General features: G+C 38.0%; 1 protein-coding gene across 1 annotated transcript in view; it reads right to left on the bottom strand.

Moving 5' to 3' along the window:
- Positions 1-20,567, bottom strand: part of mid2 (midline 2) — a 218,015-nt gene that overhangs the window by 139,259 nt on the left and 58,189 nt on the right. The gene's annotated exons all lie outside the window — the stretch shown is intronic.

Below are 20,567 nucleotides of genomic sequence, written 5' to 3'. Positions count from 1 at the left end.
GCAATTGTGAGTTTATATCTTGTAATTCTGAGAGGAAAAAAAGTCACAAATGTGAAAAAGTCAGAATTGTAAGATAAAAAGTAAATTATCTTTTTAAATGTTTCATGCCGTGGCGGAAACAAGCTTTCATAACAGATACAACAATGTAAAGTCAAGTGTTACATTTCTTGTTTTGTTTTTGAAAGCAGACTTTTCTGCTTACCAAGGCTGCATTTATTTGACCATAATACAAGTAATATCATGTCATAGAGCTCTTGTAGAAGAACATTGTAGTGGAGTTACTTCTCTCTGTTTATGTCTATGACAAGTCACACTGGGATACTCTGCTGCATTTGTCGTCCCACCCAGTCGAAAATAGTCAGAATATAAATGCTTATAATAGGCGTAGCCTATCGTATTTCAGAATAAGACAACAACAAAAAATCCCTGATGGATTAATATGTTGTCGCTCAATGTATAAATTGTGTAAATTCTGAAGAAAAAGTTACATAGTGTACCTCAGTTTGAAAGAATGATTCAATGACTCACCCATAAGGACTATTCCTGTTTTGAACAAATCTCTTGAATTAATGATTCAATGACAAAATAATTTTTTTAAATGTCACTTCTTGCCATCCACTGATGTAACAATGTAATACAATCTTACTTTCAAAAGGTGATTTAGGCCGATTGTGATTGTTGGTCTGGTTTCACACACTTAATTCTATCGAAACCTGGTGCATCTTACATCATCACAAATGTGAATGCTGCATTATAGAAAACAGAAAGGGGGTCAATATATGTTTTTTTTTTTTATTAGTTTGGGGCTAATATGTGCAGCAGAGTGACGCAAAGACATTTGCGTCTACTGCAGGTGCGCTGCAGGAATGTGGATTTCTGCTGCTTGTGAATAACTCTTTTGAGGAGACAGCTTTCACATTACCAATTGTTCATGCAAACCGTGCCCTGTTTCAAACTAAACTGCCAGTGTGAGGGTACCCTAACTCTATTTCGATCACCGCCGTTGACATCAGTGTTTATATCCGAACTATAGGCTTTATCCCAACACTTCTGTGATCACTTGAATTACTGTAACACAGAAATAATGATATTGTGTGGTTGAAAAGACTAAAGCTGTTTGGTACCTATACATGACAACTGCTCTCTCTGAGTCAGTGCAAAAGCAGATTTGAATCACTGTGATTGTATTTGACAAGGGTTTAATAGACATAGCCGAATCGTTGTCTTTAGGAATGTGTTTGAATCGAGAAGTGTTATGTATGCCAATGCGATCTTTGTTTTCTTGTTTCTACAGTAACACAGTTTATGCCAAATGGGTTACTAAACAATCCTATGTGTTCCAAGGTACGAATTGATCCAGCAGGAAAAAAATCAAACAAGTAAAGATGGCAAGAATGAGCAAAACTGGCAGGGGTCAATTTTTCCTTTGTTTGTAGAAACAAACATTTATGTTCATCTACTTAAGGGCAGTAAATCACAAAAGGAATAAATGAGGTTTCTGAATTCACCTTTCTTCTATTGAAATCACCACAATCAATACTGAGCAATTGCTTTTAAAGGATAAAAATGTGACCATTGCCTTAGAGACAATGCTGGCTAGAGGCTTGTGTGTAGTCAGTAGTCAGGGCACTGATCAGGGAGTTGGCCATTTTAAGGGCTGACTCAATCACAAAATCATCTCAGTGCACTGAAACGTTCGCTCCCTAAAGAGTCCCACAATGCACCGTGAAAACCAGGGAGCATCGATGCTCACTAACGGAAGTTTTGAAGCATGAAACATAAATGACGAGCGCCAACTCACTTCACAACATGCGATAGATGTTTTAAAAAAAAAATACACACCATTATTTTACTATTTTTCAGCATAAACATACATTGCTAGAGATGTATTGATGTAACAAGCAGTAATTAATTTATCATAATGTACTTTAAAATCAATGTCAATGCGAATAGACATTCTGTGGCGCGAGTGGCGCGATTTGCGCAAGTTGAAAAATCTGAACTTTGGCGGATATTCGTGCCGCATTAACCAATCAGGAGCTTGCTCTAGTAGTGACAACAATGAGGACAAATCATATGTGGATACCCAGAGCTGTACGTACTTTATAGGTCGGAAAATCTGGTAAACTGTAAAAAACGCTCTTTACTCCATTTGAGCTATACAAAGGGTGATTTCAGGGTGATTTGAACACTTTTGCCATTCAGATGACTTGGAAAAAGTGTCCCAATCACCCTGAATTCACCTTATTGAGGTGAATACAAGCTAGTTAAAGCCGGCAAATTGAGCTTATTCACGTATTTTAAAACAATCCATGTCAGCCATTTCGCAACAAGACGAGCCGGCTGGCAGAAGCCCCTCCCATGACGCAAATGAATGTCTGTTGTGTAGTGAATGTCACACGAAAATGAAGCGAGTAATCTCAAAATGTTCCAGCGTCCAACTACGCACGAATAGCGCAATTTATTCGCGTCTGGTGTGAATGCACCATAATAGACACATTATTCTATGTCAAAATCACAACCAGCATAGTCTCAAGTTCACCTGGTCACAGAACGCCCAAAAGCTGGTGGGTTCGCTGACCTTAGACTGCTTCATTATTTAAAGTGGACCTATTTTGCAAAATTCATTTTTACATGATGTTTGAACATAAATGTGTGTCGGCAGTGAGTATACACAGCCACCCTATAATGGTACAAATCCATGCACTCCTTTTATTTTAAACCATAAGCAGCGTCTCAGAAAAATCGGTTTTCAGTTTCTAGCAAGGTAGTCTCAGCCTCAGACGTCACGGCCATGGACCGCGGGCTGAATGTCTGATGCATATGGCACACTTATCTGGAAACACTTCAGCAATTTCAAAGTCGTCATCTGATTGGTTGAATTCTACAGGATGTCCGCGAGACGTGCGTGTCACGTTCTTTAACGGTCCGTCTGGAAACAAATGCCCTGATGCCAAACTCCCTCTTGGAAGAAGAACGCTCTCATGTTTATAACTGTGACAATGAGTGCTTACCAGGATCAACTAAACACTGGATTTTCAAAAGTATGTGGAAATCATGGCTCCATTGTTACAGTAAACCTGCACAACATATGAATGAATAATATATAGATGCACGCCAGTCTGTTATTCTAGGGACATCGACTTTACATTTTCACGCCCCTAAACATGACGCGGAACAAACTGAACTGTGATTGGATGAGTTATATGTCAGTCAGATGGTCTCTGGGTGGACCTTAGCCAATAGGCGCGTTTCCACTGTCGGGCCAGAGCGAGCCAGGGCTTTCAACAGCCTAATAGCCTCTGACCATTAGCACCGAGCCCAAAACAACCATGCGTTTCCACCGTCGGGACAGAAGCTCTGCAACGCTTCACTAAAACCCACCCGTAACACGCCTCTCTGGAACAACGTCACACAAACCCATCATTTCAGCAACAAATGGAAGTTTTATCAGAAAACTAATCAGAAAGAAATCCCAGGAAACTAATGAGATCGCAAAACCAACATGATAAAAGCAGCAGTTTGTTGGGATTTTTTTTTTTACTTAAAGATTTAAAACCCAAGCATCGATGTTTTACCACCGTTTTACAATAATAAGTGATACATTGATCATAATAAATTAATTTGTCGAGATTACACATTAGTCACAAAGAAATAAAGTGGTATTTACTGTTCGTTCATAAAAGAAAGAACACACACCTACTTATTCAGTCACATCTGTTTATGTTTATTTGTAGTCATGGGACAGATTATCACATTTAGAAAGAACAGTCACTTCTACATATTTTTCAACAAAAGTACGACCTGAGTAGCTTAGCACTCTCTCCAGTGACAATCACAGTCCCAATAGTTATATTTTCAGTCAGAGAAACAGAGGATGCTCCCGAAAACCGCAATTGCTTTATTTTATGACAAATGCTGAGCTAAATATGGATATCAGACCATCCGGTATAAAGAAACGAGACACACTGACAGATAAATACACGATTGTGATAGCCTATCTGATAAGTCTGATTTCTTCAAGCTGTTGTATTTACCACGTTTACTATGGGAATGGTTATGCATGGCATATTAATATTTCTGCCTTATACGGTGATCACAAACAGAAGTTATTCAAACATTTGCTACTATCTGAAAGTGAGTTTTGATCTAAAAGGATTTTAAAAGTCTTTAATGGTGGTATATGAAATCATCTCCAGACTCAGATAAACTCCTTTGTTCGTAACCACTCCTCAAGCACGAGCTGGCCCGCTTTGGACCAAGGTATTCGGCAGGCCAAAAATCCCTGCCCGTTGGCCCAGAGGAAGCCCCGACCAGGCCCGATCAAGTCCTGGAAGTGACAGTGAAAACACGACTGGCCATGGCACACACTAGCACACCCACTTTTGGCCCGACATTGGAAATGCAGCTAATGAAAGCTGCGATAGAGTACAGACCTTCTGCCGTCAGTCTAAAGGTCTGGTATACGTGAGACTACTAGCAAGGTGACGTCACAAATGCTTAGGCCCCGTCCTATTAGCAATGGCCCCCGCCCTGAGTGAGCTTTACACAGTCTGCCATGCTTATCTCCTCGCCAGAGCATTTAACAGCTGTATTTAAGTAAGAAATGTATTCTTTTTAAAGCTACTAAAGTTATTTAATCAAGAGCCATGAGCAATTTTCTGTTTTCTTTTGTTGTTTGATTCATATTAACAGCATATATAGCAGTAGGTACTGTATATTACTCTGCTTTCACTTTAACACACAGATCTAATATACCCATGCGATTTCTTTACTTGAGGTTTATTTTCACAGACATAACTGACTGAGTTTATGTGAATTTTCTGGGAATTTAACATAACCTTGTGTGTATTTGACAGTTTAAGCGCAATAAGACGTGAAAGAGAACTTAGTTTAATACTTACTGGATGTGCCATCTGACATCCAGCTTTCTCTGCGCGTGCTTCTGGTATGTGCGTTAAGAAAACCATATATCAGAAGTTTAGACTGATACGGCTTTGAAACGCATGCAGATAATAATAAACTTTCACAATGAAGAACTGCAATGTCGCATGAGCATGACCGCGATAAGAGATGATAATCAAAAGGGGTGTAGCAGCCGAAACAGAAACAGGTGATTCTGTCCTTCACACTTTTTTTGACCCACCACCAATATTTCCACCCGTGTTCTCTGATTTGTTACTTAGATTTGAGCAGGCACGTGCAGAGGGGGGGGGGCTTTGGGTGCTCGAGCCCCTGCCCTTTTTCAAAATGAATCAAAAGTGCCCCTCTCAGACAAATATCAATGATAATATTGTGGTTAATAAAACTAAATAAATTTGATTATAACATGACAATGTATACAATAGTAACGGAAAACTGCAAAAGTCGGATAATTTCTGTTGAGGCGTTGCCGTAACAAGTTGCTATGGGTTGCGTGCGTTTTGATTGACAGCTGATTTTCCACTGTTCGGAAACGGCTCTCGCGCCAAATATGGTCCTTTCAGAGAGTGTGTGGCCTCACGGGAAAAAACTAAACCAATATTTTTTTTCATCCATAAACAGAGCTAATGTGTTGATTTAATTACAAATCTATATATTATATATTTTAAAGTATTACACAATTCACCAATGCTCGTTTGTCATATATACACCAACCAATCGTGATCTGGCAAAGCAAGTTCAAATTCCATTGGGCGATGTGAAGCGGTAATTTTCTGTTCTTATTCATAAATCGGTTGAAAATGACATGGACAGACGAACTAACGTTTGTGGAACGATTTCCTGCGGATTGTCTCATTTTATAAATTGCATCACTGACAAAATGGATTTTAACTGACAACAAACAAATCACTGCACAAAACCACAGCAGCAAAAGTCGCATTAATGGTAAGTAGTGTTAAATTCACTTGTATTTATGTATATTGATACACCGTTTACTATTTCATGAAACTATCAAAGTTAACAAAACCCAAGTGCCACCGGCTCCTACAGGCCTATTATGTGAAGTGTAGGCTGGCGAAATGGTTACGTGAAAGGACTTTATTATATTAACGTTACCATTTTTGAATATTATGCAGTATTATGAAAGAAGTCTCTTATGTTCATCAAGCCTGCATTTATTTGATAAAAAACAGCAATATTGTGAAATATTATTAAAATAATGGTTTTCTATTTTAAAATAATTTAAAATATAATTTATTCCTGTGATCACAGCTGGATTTTCAGCATCATTACTCCACTCTTCAGTGTCACATGATCATTCAGAAATCATTCTAATATGAGGATTTAATGTCAATGATGGAAACTGTGATACTCTTTTCAAGATTGTTGGATTAATAAAAAGTTAAAAAGAACATAATGTAATAATATTTCACAATATTAGGCTACTGTTTTTTCTGTATTTTTGATTAAATAAATGTAGGCTTGATGAGCATAAGTATATATATATATATAGTGAACTAACATATATATATATATATATATATATATATATATATATATATATATATATATATATATATATATATATATATTTATATTTATATTTATATATATATATATATATATATATATATATATATATATATATATATATATATATATATATATATATATATATATATATATACATATATATATATACATATATATATATATATATATATATATATATATATATATATATATTGCCCCTTTTTTACATTTGAGCCCCTGCCCCTGAAGAACTCTCTGCACGGCCCTGGATTTGAGTGAACTAACATTCAGCCAATCACAAGGCGAATCATCTCTTGGGCACGTCTGTCACGAGCTTCCAATCTCCTGTTGCTCTCGTGATTAATTTCATTCATTCATTTCTTTGCTCTTTGGCGGTATGGGAGCTCATTTGCATTTAATGATGCATTTACAACAAATAATAAATCACCTATGGGGTATTTTGTGCTGAAATTTCACAGACACATTCTGGGGACACCTGAGATATATTGCATCTTGTAAAAAGGGACATAATAGGTCCCCTTTAAATGTTTTTTAAATGATTTTTTTTTTTACACCAATTTATCTAAAACAAACATCATATACAAAAAAAAACTGTGGCTGGTTGCTGTATATGTCAGTTCTCTTCCTGTCAAAGTGTGCAGTTCATGGCCAGAATAAGCTGCAATGTGTGACTGCCCCTGGGACTCCTATTGCTTTTTATATTAGTGATCTTTTGGACATACATGAATTCAGTACATCGGAAACTCGAACAGATTTGTGTATATCATAACAGTTTATGCTATTTCATATGATTACAGAGGCCAGTGGCAAAAATCTGGGTCATGCTCAGGCCGTCCATTCCTAAACTGATGAGATTGGAGATCGCAATTCTAAAAACGCAGCAGACAAGTGGAGGAATTTGTTTCTCGAGGGGAAAACATGAAACTAAAACGGAGTGAGTGGAGCATGAAAGCAGCACATGTACTTGGAATAAAACAGCAGAATAAACAGACAGAGGAAGTGTGCTGGCCATGTGCTGTGAAAGCAGAAGCAATGGAAAGAACAAGTACTCCAAACACTCTGAGTCAATCATAAAAGCAGCCACTGCTGGTACAGTGACATCATAACTCATGAGGCTGCACTTTAAGGCAATGGCATTAACAGACACTGCACACCATTTAAATGCAGCATTAGTCAGCCTCATCTGATATTCACAAGGCTTGCTCAAATTCTTCTTCATGATTTGTGTTTGGGTCTGAAACCTCACTTATGTGAAATACAAGTGCTTCAGACTGAGCTCTAAATCACTTTTACATGTGTGATTCAGCCTCACCTAAAGCATCTTTACACTTCTGAATTAAAGAGATAATTCACCTGAAATAAATAATATTCATTATTTACTCGCTCACATGGTTTTCTAAGCAACCATAAATGAAGAAATTGAAGAATCATACATCATACATATTTTCCATACAAGGGGATTCAAATAATAATTACAATGTCATGTCATTGTTTTTCTTAAATAAAAACAGAATAATATATAGTATTTTTCATACAACGACATAAAAATAAAATATAATGCAAAGTCACTGGTTTTTATTTCAATTCATTTTTAAAGAAAAACAATATGGAAGAATATTCAGATATTTTCTATAAAACAACACTAAAATCAATAAAATATGATGCCATGGCATGTGGCTCTGATTTTAATTAATTTATAAATTCAAGATTCAATCATTTTTGCTTTACATTTAAAAAATAAAGAGGGTGTCAGGGTTATGCTATGTTTAATTGTGTTTTTGTTCATGTTCCTATGTTTCTATTCAGGTCAGTTAAAGCAATAGTTCACCCAAAAATGAAAATTCGTCATCATTTACTCACCCTCAAGTTGTTTCAAACCTGTATGAGTTTCTTTGTTCTGCTGAACACAAAAGAAGATAGAGTGAAGAATGTTTGTAACAATGCAGATCGAGCAACCATTGACTACCATAGTATTTTTTCCCCTACTATGGTAGTCAATAGTTGCTCTATCTGCTTGGTTACAAACATTCTTCAAAATATCTTCTTTTGAGTTCAGCAGAACAAAGAAACTCATTCAGGTTTGGAACAACTTGAGGGTGAGTAAATGATGACAGAATTTTCATTTTTGGGTGAACTATCCCTTTAAGTTCACGTTTCTATAGTTACTAAAATGTCCTTGTTTGTCACCTAGGTTACTAATTAAAGATGCAATATGTGATTCTCTACAGAACTTGTATATTTGTTATGCTGGTTGAAAGTCTCCTCATATCCTGATAGCAATTGGTATGTTAAAGGAGTAGTTCACTTTAAATGAAAATTACATGATTTACTCACCATCAAGCCATCCTAGGTGTATATGACCTTTTTCTTTCTGATGAACACAATCAGAGTTATATTTATAAATATCCTGATTCCTGACGCTTCCAAGCTTTTTAAATGGCAGTAATGGGGTCCATTGACTTTGAAGCTCAAAAAACCACACTCCTCCATAATAAATGTATGGCTCCAGGGGGTTAATAAAGCCTTCTGAAGCTAATCGATTGGGTTTTGTAAGAAAAATATAAATTTTTAAAACTTTATAAAGTAAAATATCTAGCTTCCAGCAGACCACTTTCCGTAATCAACTTATGAAAAAAGCGTAACTGCTGCGACATATCACTAGAACGTAGCATAAGCGCTTTGACCTGCGAGAGGCGTTACACTTTCTGAGTAAGTTGAATAATGGATATTATTTTTAAATATGGATATTTTTTCTTACAAAACCCCATCGATTCGCTTCAGAAGGCCTTTATTAACCTCCCGGAGCCGTATGGAGTACGTTTATTATGGATGTGCTTTTTTGAGCTTCAAAATTAATGGACCTCGTCACTGCCATTATAAAGCTTGGAAGCGTCAGGATATTTATTAATATAACTCTGATTGTGTTCATCAGAAAGAAGAAAGTCATATACACCTAGGATGGCTTGAGGGAGAGTAAATCATGAGGTCATTTTCATTTTCGTTTAATCATTGCATTCGGTTCGAGTGAAATTATAACATGTTCCCTGTCAGTCAACGTGTGTTTGCATACCACTGCGCAGCCTGTCCACGCAGACATCACACGTCATCAGCGTGTTCATGTACGCTGTGTAGACAGAGCGAGAATGGCAGGCAAACAGTTCTTTACATTTGTTATTGTAGTACTGTTACTGTACTGTAAGGTTTCTCCGAGGTGAATGACACATGATGTAATCCAATAACGTTGTCTCTGGTCGTCTCAATTCTGGTCTGTGCACGTTCATGTATTTTGGAGGAGGCGTGGCTTTGGATGGTGATTTGCAGGGAGGGTGGGATTGTATGCTTTCAATAGTAGGCTAAAGTTAGCATTTCCCAAATCACCTATTGCACCTTTAATCCCACATGTAGTTAAAGGGTAACTAAACCCCTGCTCAGAGCTTAACTCCACCCACTGGCAATTTTCAAAAATGCTGGAAAAGTGGGCAGAGCCCAGCGGACACAGAGGGGACGAACCGAGGGCGGGGCTGAGCGGAGGGCGTGCACCTGAGACCCGCAGTGACGGATTGATTGACAGCTGTCAGACTCGCGAGTCGCAAAGATGGAGAATGACTGGAGTGACGCCAGATTTGCAACAGAGCGGTCATTTCTCCTCCCTTCACCTGAAGTGGAGGAGGGTGGATTGTCTGTTACAGACACAAACCCGGAGCCTCATCAATGCGAGCCGCTGCTCAAACTGCGTTAACTCAGCAGACGATGCTAGTGAAGCAGCCGCGCAAGAGAACTGACCTAATCTATCTGCGTCCGCGGCAACCACTTGCGTGTCAGGGTTTGAAAGCGCGTCTCATGTATGAAAATTATCTGTACACATGACGGGCGGCAATAATATCGCAAGAAAAGCCTGACGTGTACTGACAACTGCATTATTTAACCGTATTTTCTTCAATACAATGTTAAAGCATGTGTCAAGTGAGTTTCATTCATAATGTTTCTACTTCATGTAACATGACAGTTCATACTGGAGTGAAGCCGTTCTCATCATGTGATTGGGGGAAACATTTCTGAGGGCGTGGTGAGCTCGTGCTAGGGGCGCGGATAGTGAGCCGTTGGAGGTACCATCCTACGTCACGATGTACCACAACGTCCAATAGGAAAATTCAACTGCAGTAGCCACCGTTCAACCTTAAGAGGGCAGCACTTTGGCAGTTTTACACCATATTTTATAGAATTAAAACACTTTATACTCAAATGTCAAAACATTTACTCGTATCAATGAACAGCATTAATAAAGCCCCAGTATTACAGATCATTAACTAAAAAAAGTTGGTTTAGGGTTTAGTTACTCTTTAAGTTGTCTTTGTATAACTTCCTTTTGTTCATCCCTTTGTCGGTTCTAGTCGTTATTTCAAGTGAGTTTCTTTCCCTTGTGTATTGTCCGCGAAGTGTTGATCTTGGATGACCTGCGTCATGCAACTTAGTACAACCACTATATACACGTGACATCATTTTTGGGTGAACTATTCCTTTAAAATGCAAAAATGCATAATTTTGGAAGGAAAATCTGTGCCACATATAGCTGCCTCTAGACAGTTTACAGGAACCCGAACTGAAACCACCCATTCCTAGCCAGAACAACCATCTCCTCTCAAATGGAACTCCAGACGACAGATACTGTATTAAGCTTATTTAATGATTAGTGAAATGATGAAATAATACAGCATGGAAGAATGAGCATTGTTCTGGGGCTAAATTTAATTACAGCCAGTGGTGCTCAGGCTAATGAGTAATGCCCCCCTTTACCTCCTCCGTAGCTGGGTAAAGCAACAGTGGCCACTGGGCATGTTCTCTGGGGATGAGTCAAGAGATGATTAAGTAAAAGTCAGAGTACACAAAGAGAATCTTTCTTGAGCTTTCACAAGAAAGAATCAAGAGTTATTTCAGCCGCCTGTTTCTAATGTCAACAGAACCCGGCAGACATCCTAACTTGTTAAATCATTCTCTTACCACCAAGGGCATAAGAATGATCTGAAAAGCGTGGAGAGACACATTACAAACCTTATCAGCCTGGCTCATGAATATTAATTTGATCAATGTAATGTTCGCCCAGTAGTCCTAAACTAAATTAATGAAAAAAACTAAGTCTTAAAGGGATAGTTCACCCAAAAATGAAAATTCTTTCATAATTTATTTGCCCTTAAGTTGTCTCAAACCTGTATGAATTTCTTTCTTCTGCTGAACACAAAAGATTATATTTTGAAGAATATGAGTAACCAAACAGTTGATGGGCCCTACTGACTTCAATAGTATGAGGGGAAAAATACTATGGAAGTCAATGAGGCCATTAACTGTAATATTGAAATTCTTCAAAATATCTTCTTTTGTGTTCAGCAGAAGAAAGAAATTCATAGAGGTTTGGAACAACTTGAGGCTGAGTTTCATTATTGGGTGAACTATCCTTTTAACTGCTTACCCAGTTTCCTAGACTGTGGATGATTTTGTTTGGTCTTAAAATCCCCTTTTTTTTCTTGGCTAAGCAAAGCAAAACTCTTAAAATATGATGACTATTGGCCACAAAGAAGGGGAGACAAACATAAAAAATGCCAAAAAAAGAATATTTTAACTGTTTCTGTGATTGGAGAATGGACCCTGCTTGCTTTCATTGCATAATAAAAGTTCAACAATAACACACTAAACTAAAACCACTCGATTAACTGTGAATACACAAAATTTGAAACTTGGTCAGTGACTTGTTGTGCTTCCTTATCTCTCTTCTAGGTCCGGAAGACCCAGACAGATAAACATGGTCATTGTATACACATATACAAAAATGAACATCACAGAAATTCATATTAATTCATGTCTATGAGGCATCCTATGTTTGCAAGCTGTGAAGTATGAGATATCTTGGCCGTGTGCATTGGAACAGAGATTATATTGATAGTCTGGAGGAGTGCCATTAGACACAGCCTGTATTTGTGCTGCAAAAACTCAATCTCATTTCAATTCATTTAAGCAATGATGTCTCACCATTTATTGTGCGTTAGAAAAAAATCTTCTCGTAAGAAATACATACAGGGCATTTTCACTGCCTTGTGGTATTATCATTCAGCTAATGAAAAAAAAAAACACAGCCAAGCTTCAGACATTCTGTGTAGGAAGAAAAGCAGAAGAATATATAAAAGCAGTATTGCTTAGGCTGAAGAAAACAGACCAAAACGTGAGATGTTGTGATTAAACAGCTACACAACAAACACCCAAACAAATGCTGCTTCTGATAAATGAATATCCATCCAGTATATTTGCAGTTCATTCTTTGATTAAAAATACAACTTCTGTCAGGGCCACTATTGTCAAAGATGATTGAAAATTTGGATTGGCGGTATGGTTCTGTTCTGGGCAAGAACTACCTGCCTAGCATTGGATGAGAGCAGGGAGAGCAGCGATAACCCGCCTAGGATAAACAGAACAGAACCAACAACGTATTGCAGATAGCATTAATGTCAATATTAAAATGTACAACATAATTCGGGAATTTAGTCTGATTCAGGGGGAAATCAGAATGCCACATCCTGACCGACGAAAGGAGGAGCTGGGGATGGAGGAGGGTAATTAGCTCTGGAGTAACATGATAGCTGCTGATAATAGTGAAGGAGCTTATATATGCATGCTGTGATAGACATTGTATCCCTATAGGTTGACGTCATCAAGCTTAACTGACGCAACCTGCCAGAACTAACGCTACGCTTGATTCTTGACCACCAACTCTGACATGCTCAAAATGAACCCTGTTTATGGCTGCTGACAGCTGAAAATATGCGAGGTTTAACAACATCAGTCAATAACGAGCAAATTAGACAGCAAATAATATGGATCAGTGTGTCAATTCTGAGTTTTTCATTTATTTCAGAAGCTCCAGCATAAGAACGACAGGCTGATTGCAAATGAGCCCTTAGGATGGACTGCAGCAATCCATCATTTTGACATTTTGGGAGCAAAGTATAAAAGTTTAATGATGGTTGGAGTCACTCTTTTGACATACTGTGTTGGTACAAATGTGAATTTATTGCATCCAGAAGTCCAAACTCAGCACTAGAGCTGTGGCACTGACAAAGTGTGACAAAGTGATAGTTTGGCCCAATGTCCAATGGGTCAGAAAGTCGTCAAAATCAATTGTGTTAGGTTTATTTTTCCCTCCTTTCCAGTGTGTCTAGACGCGCGGGTGACAAACCCATCAAAAGTTGGACCGGAAAGAACACACCCCGGGCCATACAAGCTTTTCAGCCCAAGCGCTTTGATGAAATTTAACATTGTGTTCCACTTCTGCAAACTTGCTTTGGAGAAGACGGGACTTCTTTCACCCTTTTAGGGACAGCTTTTCAAAGAGCCCTGAGAGTTCCACATTGAGCCCTTTGAAGGCTGGTTCTCTCACACCCACTTTCATCTGCCTCAACCCAGGCAAGCGTCAGGTTTCTCACGGCACACATCATAGAGAGAGGAAAGGTACAGCTCATACCTGCAGCCTCTTACTGTGCATATTTCAGCTCTAGTTTGCAGGTATCTGTTGAGAAGTATGAATCTGAATGTTTCAGAATAGAAAGATTATTCTTCATAGCCTTATCTTTATTACATACTCACACCTGAGCCATTTCAGTGCGGTTTCAATATATTGTGAGTAAAAGTCATGATTGGAGTTTGGCTGGTGTCCACCAATTTATTAGAAATATACCACCAATCAGACCAGATTAGTTACTGAGGCATGAAGACTTCATAAACTCAAACAAGTTGCATGCCAAGTTTGTCGATAGGGCAAGGACATGTACCTGCGCCAAAATGTTGAGGGTTAACACTAAAATGTGCAAAACTCAACAGCAAAATAGTAAGCAGCTCTAATTATCTTTATAAAGACATTCCCCTCCAAACATTTTTCTTTCTTTTCTGTTTGAAGAGATCTTTTGGAGAGCACGCCATTTTGACACGTGAGTGTTAATTTTAAGATGATTTCTTTAAAAAATAAAATTCTTCATGTATGTTACCGTGAAATGTGCATTAAACTTCAGAATAATAAAACAAATCATTAGGATATGAGGTTAGCATTTTAGCACTTCTAGTTCCATTTTGGTTAATAGCCTGAAATAAGGTCTGTGGTTACCACAAGCTCGATATAAGTTCACTTTTTTTTTTCTATGACCTAAAATACATCAATAATACCCCCTTATTTTAATTTTATTTTAAGATTTTACTTTGGAAAAAGGCAGTTGCTTACAAGTGGCTAAATGGGACTAGATAGGTTGTCGGAGACATTAAACGTCAGGAACGAAGAGGAAAACTCATCTACTCACTAGTCCACTTTCACAGCCTTGATTTTCCCCAAAGTAAATGGAAAAATCCTATTGGTTTATTGTTGAGGGAACCAGGGTGATGATAACTTCCGGGTTAGCCTACACAAATACGCCATCATTCCAGCACTCGATAAATCTATTTATCAGATATTGGCCATAAAATATGAAAATAATTATTGGTTTATCAGTATCAGCTAAAATTTCAATTGCAGTACATTCTTATCACTGTACATTTTTTTGTAGTTTTACTGAAAATACTGTAAAAATGCTTCAGTAAAAGTCATGGTTTACCTTACCATATACGGAGAAAAACATTATGTACACTAAAAAAATGGTTCTTGGCTCGTAATCATAGGGGAACCTTTTTAAGTGGCTATATAGCACCAATTTTGGTGCTTCAGTGGTTCTTCAGCGGTTCTTCAGAGGTTCTTCACCGGTTCTTTGACTAAGGTGCTACATAGCACCGCTATCTAAAGTGCTATATAGCACCACTACCATATACAGAACCTGTAAAGATATGGAGCTATATAGCACCAAAAGTGGTTCCCCTATGATTACGACGAAGAACCATTTTTGGTGCCATATAGAACCTTTTTTTTTTTAGAGTGTAATTGTACTGTAACATATTGTCAAATTGATGGTTTTTGCAAGTAAAAACTATGAAATACCATATAGTTTATGGCAAAAGTTAGTAAAAAGATGTTCCCAGAAGTCTATACAATACAAATCACATAAAGTATAAGGTTTTTTATAAATAATATTTTGAATCATCAATAATGTACATTAGTGTGTTTTGTGTTACTTTTTATGTTATTTAGGTAATGTTTATTGCAATATTTTAGTGTGATGTGTATTACCCTTATGGTGTTTTGTCTTTGTATATTACCCTGTGCACCGTCTATTATTGACCATGTTTTATGAACAGGCCGCTTACCCTATGATAAATTATTTGGCTTTCTATTGTGTTACTCTGTGGTGTCATTGGTATTAACATTATAACACTTAATGAAATATATGGTTATAAGTTGTAAAATATAAGGCATTCTGTAATACTGTCACAGTATAGTTGCCACAGCTGCCAGTTTTTTACAGTAATTTTAACAGGATATTTTTTACTTTGTATTTATATTCTGGAGAGGGGAAGCGCAAACATATGCATAGTAGGCCTATGCACAAATAATATCAATTCAAAATGCTCAAATTTAAAGTCCACTTCACTTAATAAGGTCTGTGGTTACCACAAGCTCAGTATATTTTCACTTTTTTTTTTTTTGGAGGATCTAAACATTACAGATTGTGTGGCTCAGGAAAGTAAAGTAGACTGTACATTTTAGCATTTTGAATTGATTTTATTTGTGCATACATATTCCCAGACTAGTATTACTGCGCTATAAGACTGAAGGCATGGAGTGTTGGTTTGCTATATTCCCCACAGAGAATCGTGAATGCAGACTGCAGTGTCTGATGAGCCTGGATGAAAAAAGCAGCGTCACTATAATAATCAGCAGAATGCTGAGAGGACAAGATGTACAGTAATCTCTCAAACACCTATGAGCGAGCACCCATTCTTTGCTCACATTCACAATACATCACAAAGAGCTTACTGACAGCACCCCGCCACTCACAATTGTGCTGTATCTATAAGATGCTTTTGGTTTACTATGAGAATTCTCATAAGATCGGACCAGGAGGAGTGTTTTCCCTGAATCCCTGACAGCTATAGAGGTGTCAGGGAAAAACGCTCCTGCAAAGGGATCATTAGGCAGGAGAGGAAGGTACCTGCACAGCAGGGATGACAAATGTCTGTAATGGAAGAGCAGAAGGAACTGAGACAGCGTTTATCAGCCGAGTCAGCCTGAGAATCCTTAATGCACTTTTAAATCATTGGTTCTTAACTGCAATTTGCCACAGAGAGAGAATCATTACTTTCCGATACAAAGCAAAGTTTACTACAGAATTGGAATACAGGGGATGGTTCGTGAAAAGCATCTATTCCCACCTCTTATTTGTTAGTGTAAGGTCCAAGATCGATGGTATTTCATCAAATGTGGCAAACGTGGAATCTCCTCTGCTCATTAGGATTCAGTGGGACTGCGCAGGGACTCCCTGAGTAACCTATGTGTTGAATGATAACATCGGATTTAGCCCATTGCATTTACAGCCTGAAATAAACAGCTTAGTAAATAATAAGTGCCATGGCTTAGCAGTTAGAGAATACGATTTAGAAACTATGGTGTTCAAGCGGAAAGTGCAGGTTGTGCACTGGTTCCTTCAAAGTCAATGTACTAATGCCCGCCTACGTATAAAGGTCTTCTTGAATGGGTCAAACTTTTGGAGATGAATGAACTAATTACAAAGAAAATGTGGTCACATTCAAATCGAAGATAACTTGATAAGATTTGAAACTCACAAAAAATATGTAGGTCAATAGCCCCTTTCACACAGCAATACCTCCAGTAAAATTGCCAGAATGACTTTACCGGTAAATACAAAAATATGCTGTTCACACAAGCAACGGTGTTCTGGCTTTTTACCGATAAGAGACCATTCACACTAGCCTAGAAATCTAGACACACCCTAGCGGCAGCAAATCTAATTTGCAGCCAGGGTAGTCTTGCAACTCTCCGTTGGCTTGCGAGCTGGAAAAACCAAACTCTGGTCGGGCCAATCACATCGTGTATAGAGTCGGTGGGCGGGCTTAACATAATGACGGCAGAGTTGCCACGGTTCCGCGTGCTACTTGTAAACAAGAAGCTGGCGAACAACGGTCTTTCGAAATCGGCTTTGGCCGCAACTCTGGAAGACTTGGAGTTAAACTTTTCTTTGAGAAAAGAACAAAGAACGGCACTGAAGTCATTCTTAAGAAAGGAAGATGTGTTCGGAGTTTTGCCGACCGGATACGGCGAAAGTTTAATCTTTCAACTAGCTCCGCTTCACCTTTAGACCCAACATCTTAAAATAGCAGCAAAATACCGGTAAATTCTGTGATGTCCATCTTTGGAAATTATATTTAAACGCTGCGCCATTATGGCATAATGGATGATCAAACAGAACACGTGTTCGCTCTTAAAAACTGCAGAGCCGCAGCGCTGATGAATGGAAAAGAAGGCTGGGTCCCGAGTGCGACATGTTGAAAAAGCTGCGAGACGTGGTGCAATGGTCAAAGATGATCATTTAGTGCATATTTAAATTGAAAAACTATTAAAAACCTTACTGTAAACAGCGCAGAGTAATCACGTCATCTTCATAAGTCTTTATGATTGGCCCAAAGCAGACTTCTTACTTCAGCGTGTTCTGATTTCATATGTGAATATACCGGTAATCTTCATTCCGCATTCATACAGAGCACATTACCGGTAATTTATTGGTAATGTTACAAAAAAGTTCCTATTAATACATGATCTGTTGCTGTTAATTTATGGGTAATTTACCAGTAAAAACTGTATGGGCCCTATTTTAACGATCTGAAACGCAAGTGTCAAAGCGCGAAGCGCAAGTAACTTTGTGGGCGGGTCTCGGCGCTGTTGCTATTTTCCCGGCGGGATAAATGGCTCTTGCGCCCGGCGCAAATCTAAAATGGGTTGGTCTGAAGTAGCTTCATTATTCATAGGTGTGGTTTGGGCGTAACTTGAATAAACCAATCAGAGCGTCATCCAACATTCCCTTTAAAAGTAGGTGCGCAAGTTCCATTATGGATTGCTATTATTATGGCTTATTTACCAGGCGCACGCCAGGAGCGGTTCACAGCCAAGGAGACTGATGTTCTTGTAAGAGCAGTGAAAGACAGAGAAGTTGTGTTGTATGGGGATGGGAGAAACCCACCCAAAATAGCGTCGGTTAAACAGGCGTGGGAGGAAATAGCCACAATTGTTTCATCAGCTGGGATCCCCAGGACGTCGCACCAGTGCCGCAAGCGCTACAATGACATCAGAAGACGGGGAAAGTCCAAGCTTGCCAGCATCAATCGGGCACGCCGTGTAACGGGAGGTGGATCTGCCTCTACTCAGGACCTGACGCCAGCAGAGGACATCGCTGCGTCCACCCTCACCGATTTTTTTTCCTGGTTCTTGATGGTCAAACCAATTTGTCAGATGTCCTTATATACATATATGTCTTGCCACTATTGGGCAAACAGGTCTGATCCTTAATTATTACAATTAGCCAGAATAATTTGTAAGCTAGATTTATGCCTATTTTTTCACATCGTCGTGGCACACCACAATGATTTCCGTCACCTCATGTGTTAATATTTTTTAGTGTAACAATTTATGATTTGCAAAAATAACTGTTGCATCTGTGTAGATTACATGAGCAAAGTATATGCGCGTTGTGCACGCTATTCATTATGGTCAAGCATGCGCCCTTAAAATAGCATAATGAACAACGCGCAACGCGCCACTGACTTTAGACTAGGTTTTTTCTGGTCAGTGGCGCAATTGTTTAATGGAACAGCAAAATAGCACCAGGGATTGTTTGCGCCGGAACACGCCTCCTTTTTTTGCGCTGAACCGGCCAGGGAGCGCAAGTTCATTCACTAGTTTAGCGACGTGCTTCTGTGGAGGGAAAAGCGCGCTTTGCGCGGGTGCAAAATAGGAATGACACATGCGTCGGTGTACAAAGTCAATTGCGCTGGGTGCAAGATAGGGCCCTATGTGTGAAAGGGGCTAATGAAATGATGTGCATATTTTTGTGTCCAAGTGCAGTAAATCTATAAATTTATGATAACTTAATGACATTCATTGATAAAGTCATGACATTAATCACTTTATTCTATAAGACCTTTTTAGTTCGAGTTCATTTTCAGTATTTTCAAATAATAAATATTTTATTTATGTTTTGGTATCTTAAACCCATAAAATGTCAGATGGCACAGCCGTCCATACAAATGAACAGATTAAGACATTTTAAAATGGTGTTTTAATAAAAAAAATTAAAATAAATAAAATACTATGGCATAGTTTTATGTTTGAAGCTTTTCATATAAACAAACAATAAATATCAGTAGTTTTAAATCTTTTGTCCGGGAATTTGTTTTCTCAAATGTCAGGGTGGCTCAACTGCAAACATGACTCTTTTATTATGAATTAACAAGGTAATTACAGTAAGCATGATAACGCATTATCCAGAGGAGCCCAACAGATCCTTGTGGCAGAGTGAAAAGGTTTGTAAATCTCTGTAGCAATACTGATAAAAATAGCTACTTTCAAGTATGGGTAGGTTGATACACTTTCAATATCAGGTGGTTCAACCAATGTAAAACTAGGAAAATACAATTTTATCATAAACTACTAAATTCTGCATGAATTTGCTAGCATAGGCAAAAGCTAATACATGTAGATTAGTTGCAAATGTCAGGTGGCTCAACCAGGAAGTGAGGTGGTGCAAATGCAATTAATCTCCATATATGAAATAAAAAAAAAAAACATTATTTAAGATAAATAATACATTTACGCTAAGATTGTCTATTATTATTATTTTTTTTTTATTATTGTTCTAAATGTTAAATATGTTTCACACTTTCAATGATTTTCATGATAATTTTTAAATAATTTTAGATGCCACTCTCATATCAGGTAAAAAAAAATGTATCCCAATTTGCACTATTATGAAAGGTGGTGACAATTATAGGTGCCCCCACTGCCCAGGGGGCCCACTAAATCCAGTAGTTATTCAATATATTCCCCGACATTTATGATTCACTACAGCGTCAGCTTGTATGCCTGAGAGTTTAATTAAAACTACAAAAACATGCAATTA

The sequence above is a fragment of the Gobio gobio genome (genome assembly GCF_949357685.1).
Source record: "Gobio gobio genome assembly, chromosome: 16".
In the NCBI taxonomy this organism is placed as follows: domain Eukaryota; kingdom Metazoa; phylum Chordata; class Actinopteri; order Cypriniformes; family Gobionidae; genus Gobio; species Gobio gobio.
The sequence above is the reverse complement of the archived record's forward strand: the minus strand, read 5'-3'. Positions and strand labels throughout refer to the sequence as shown.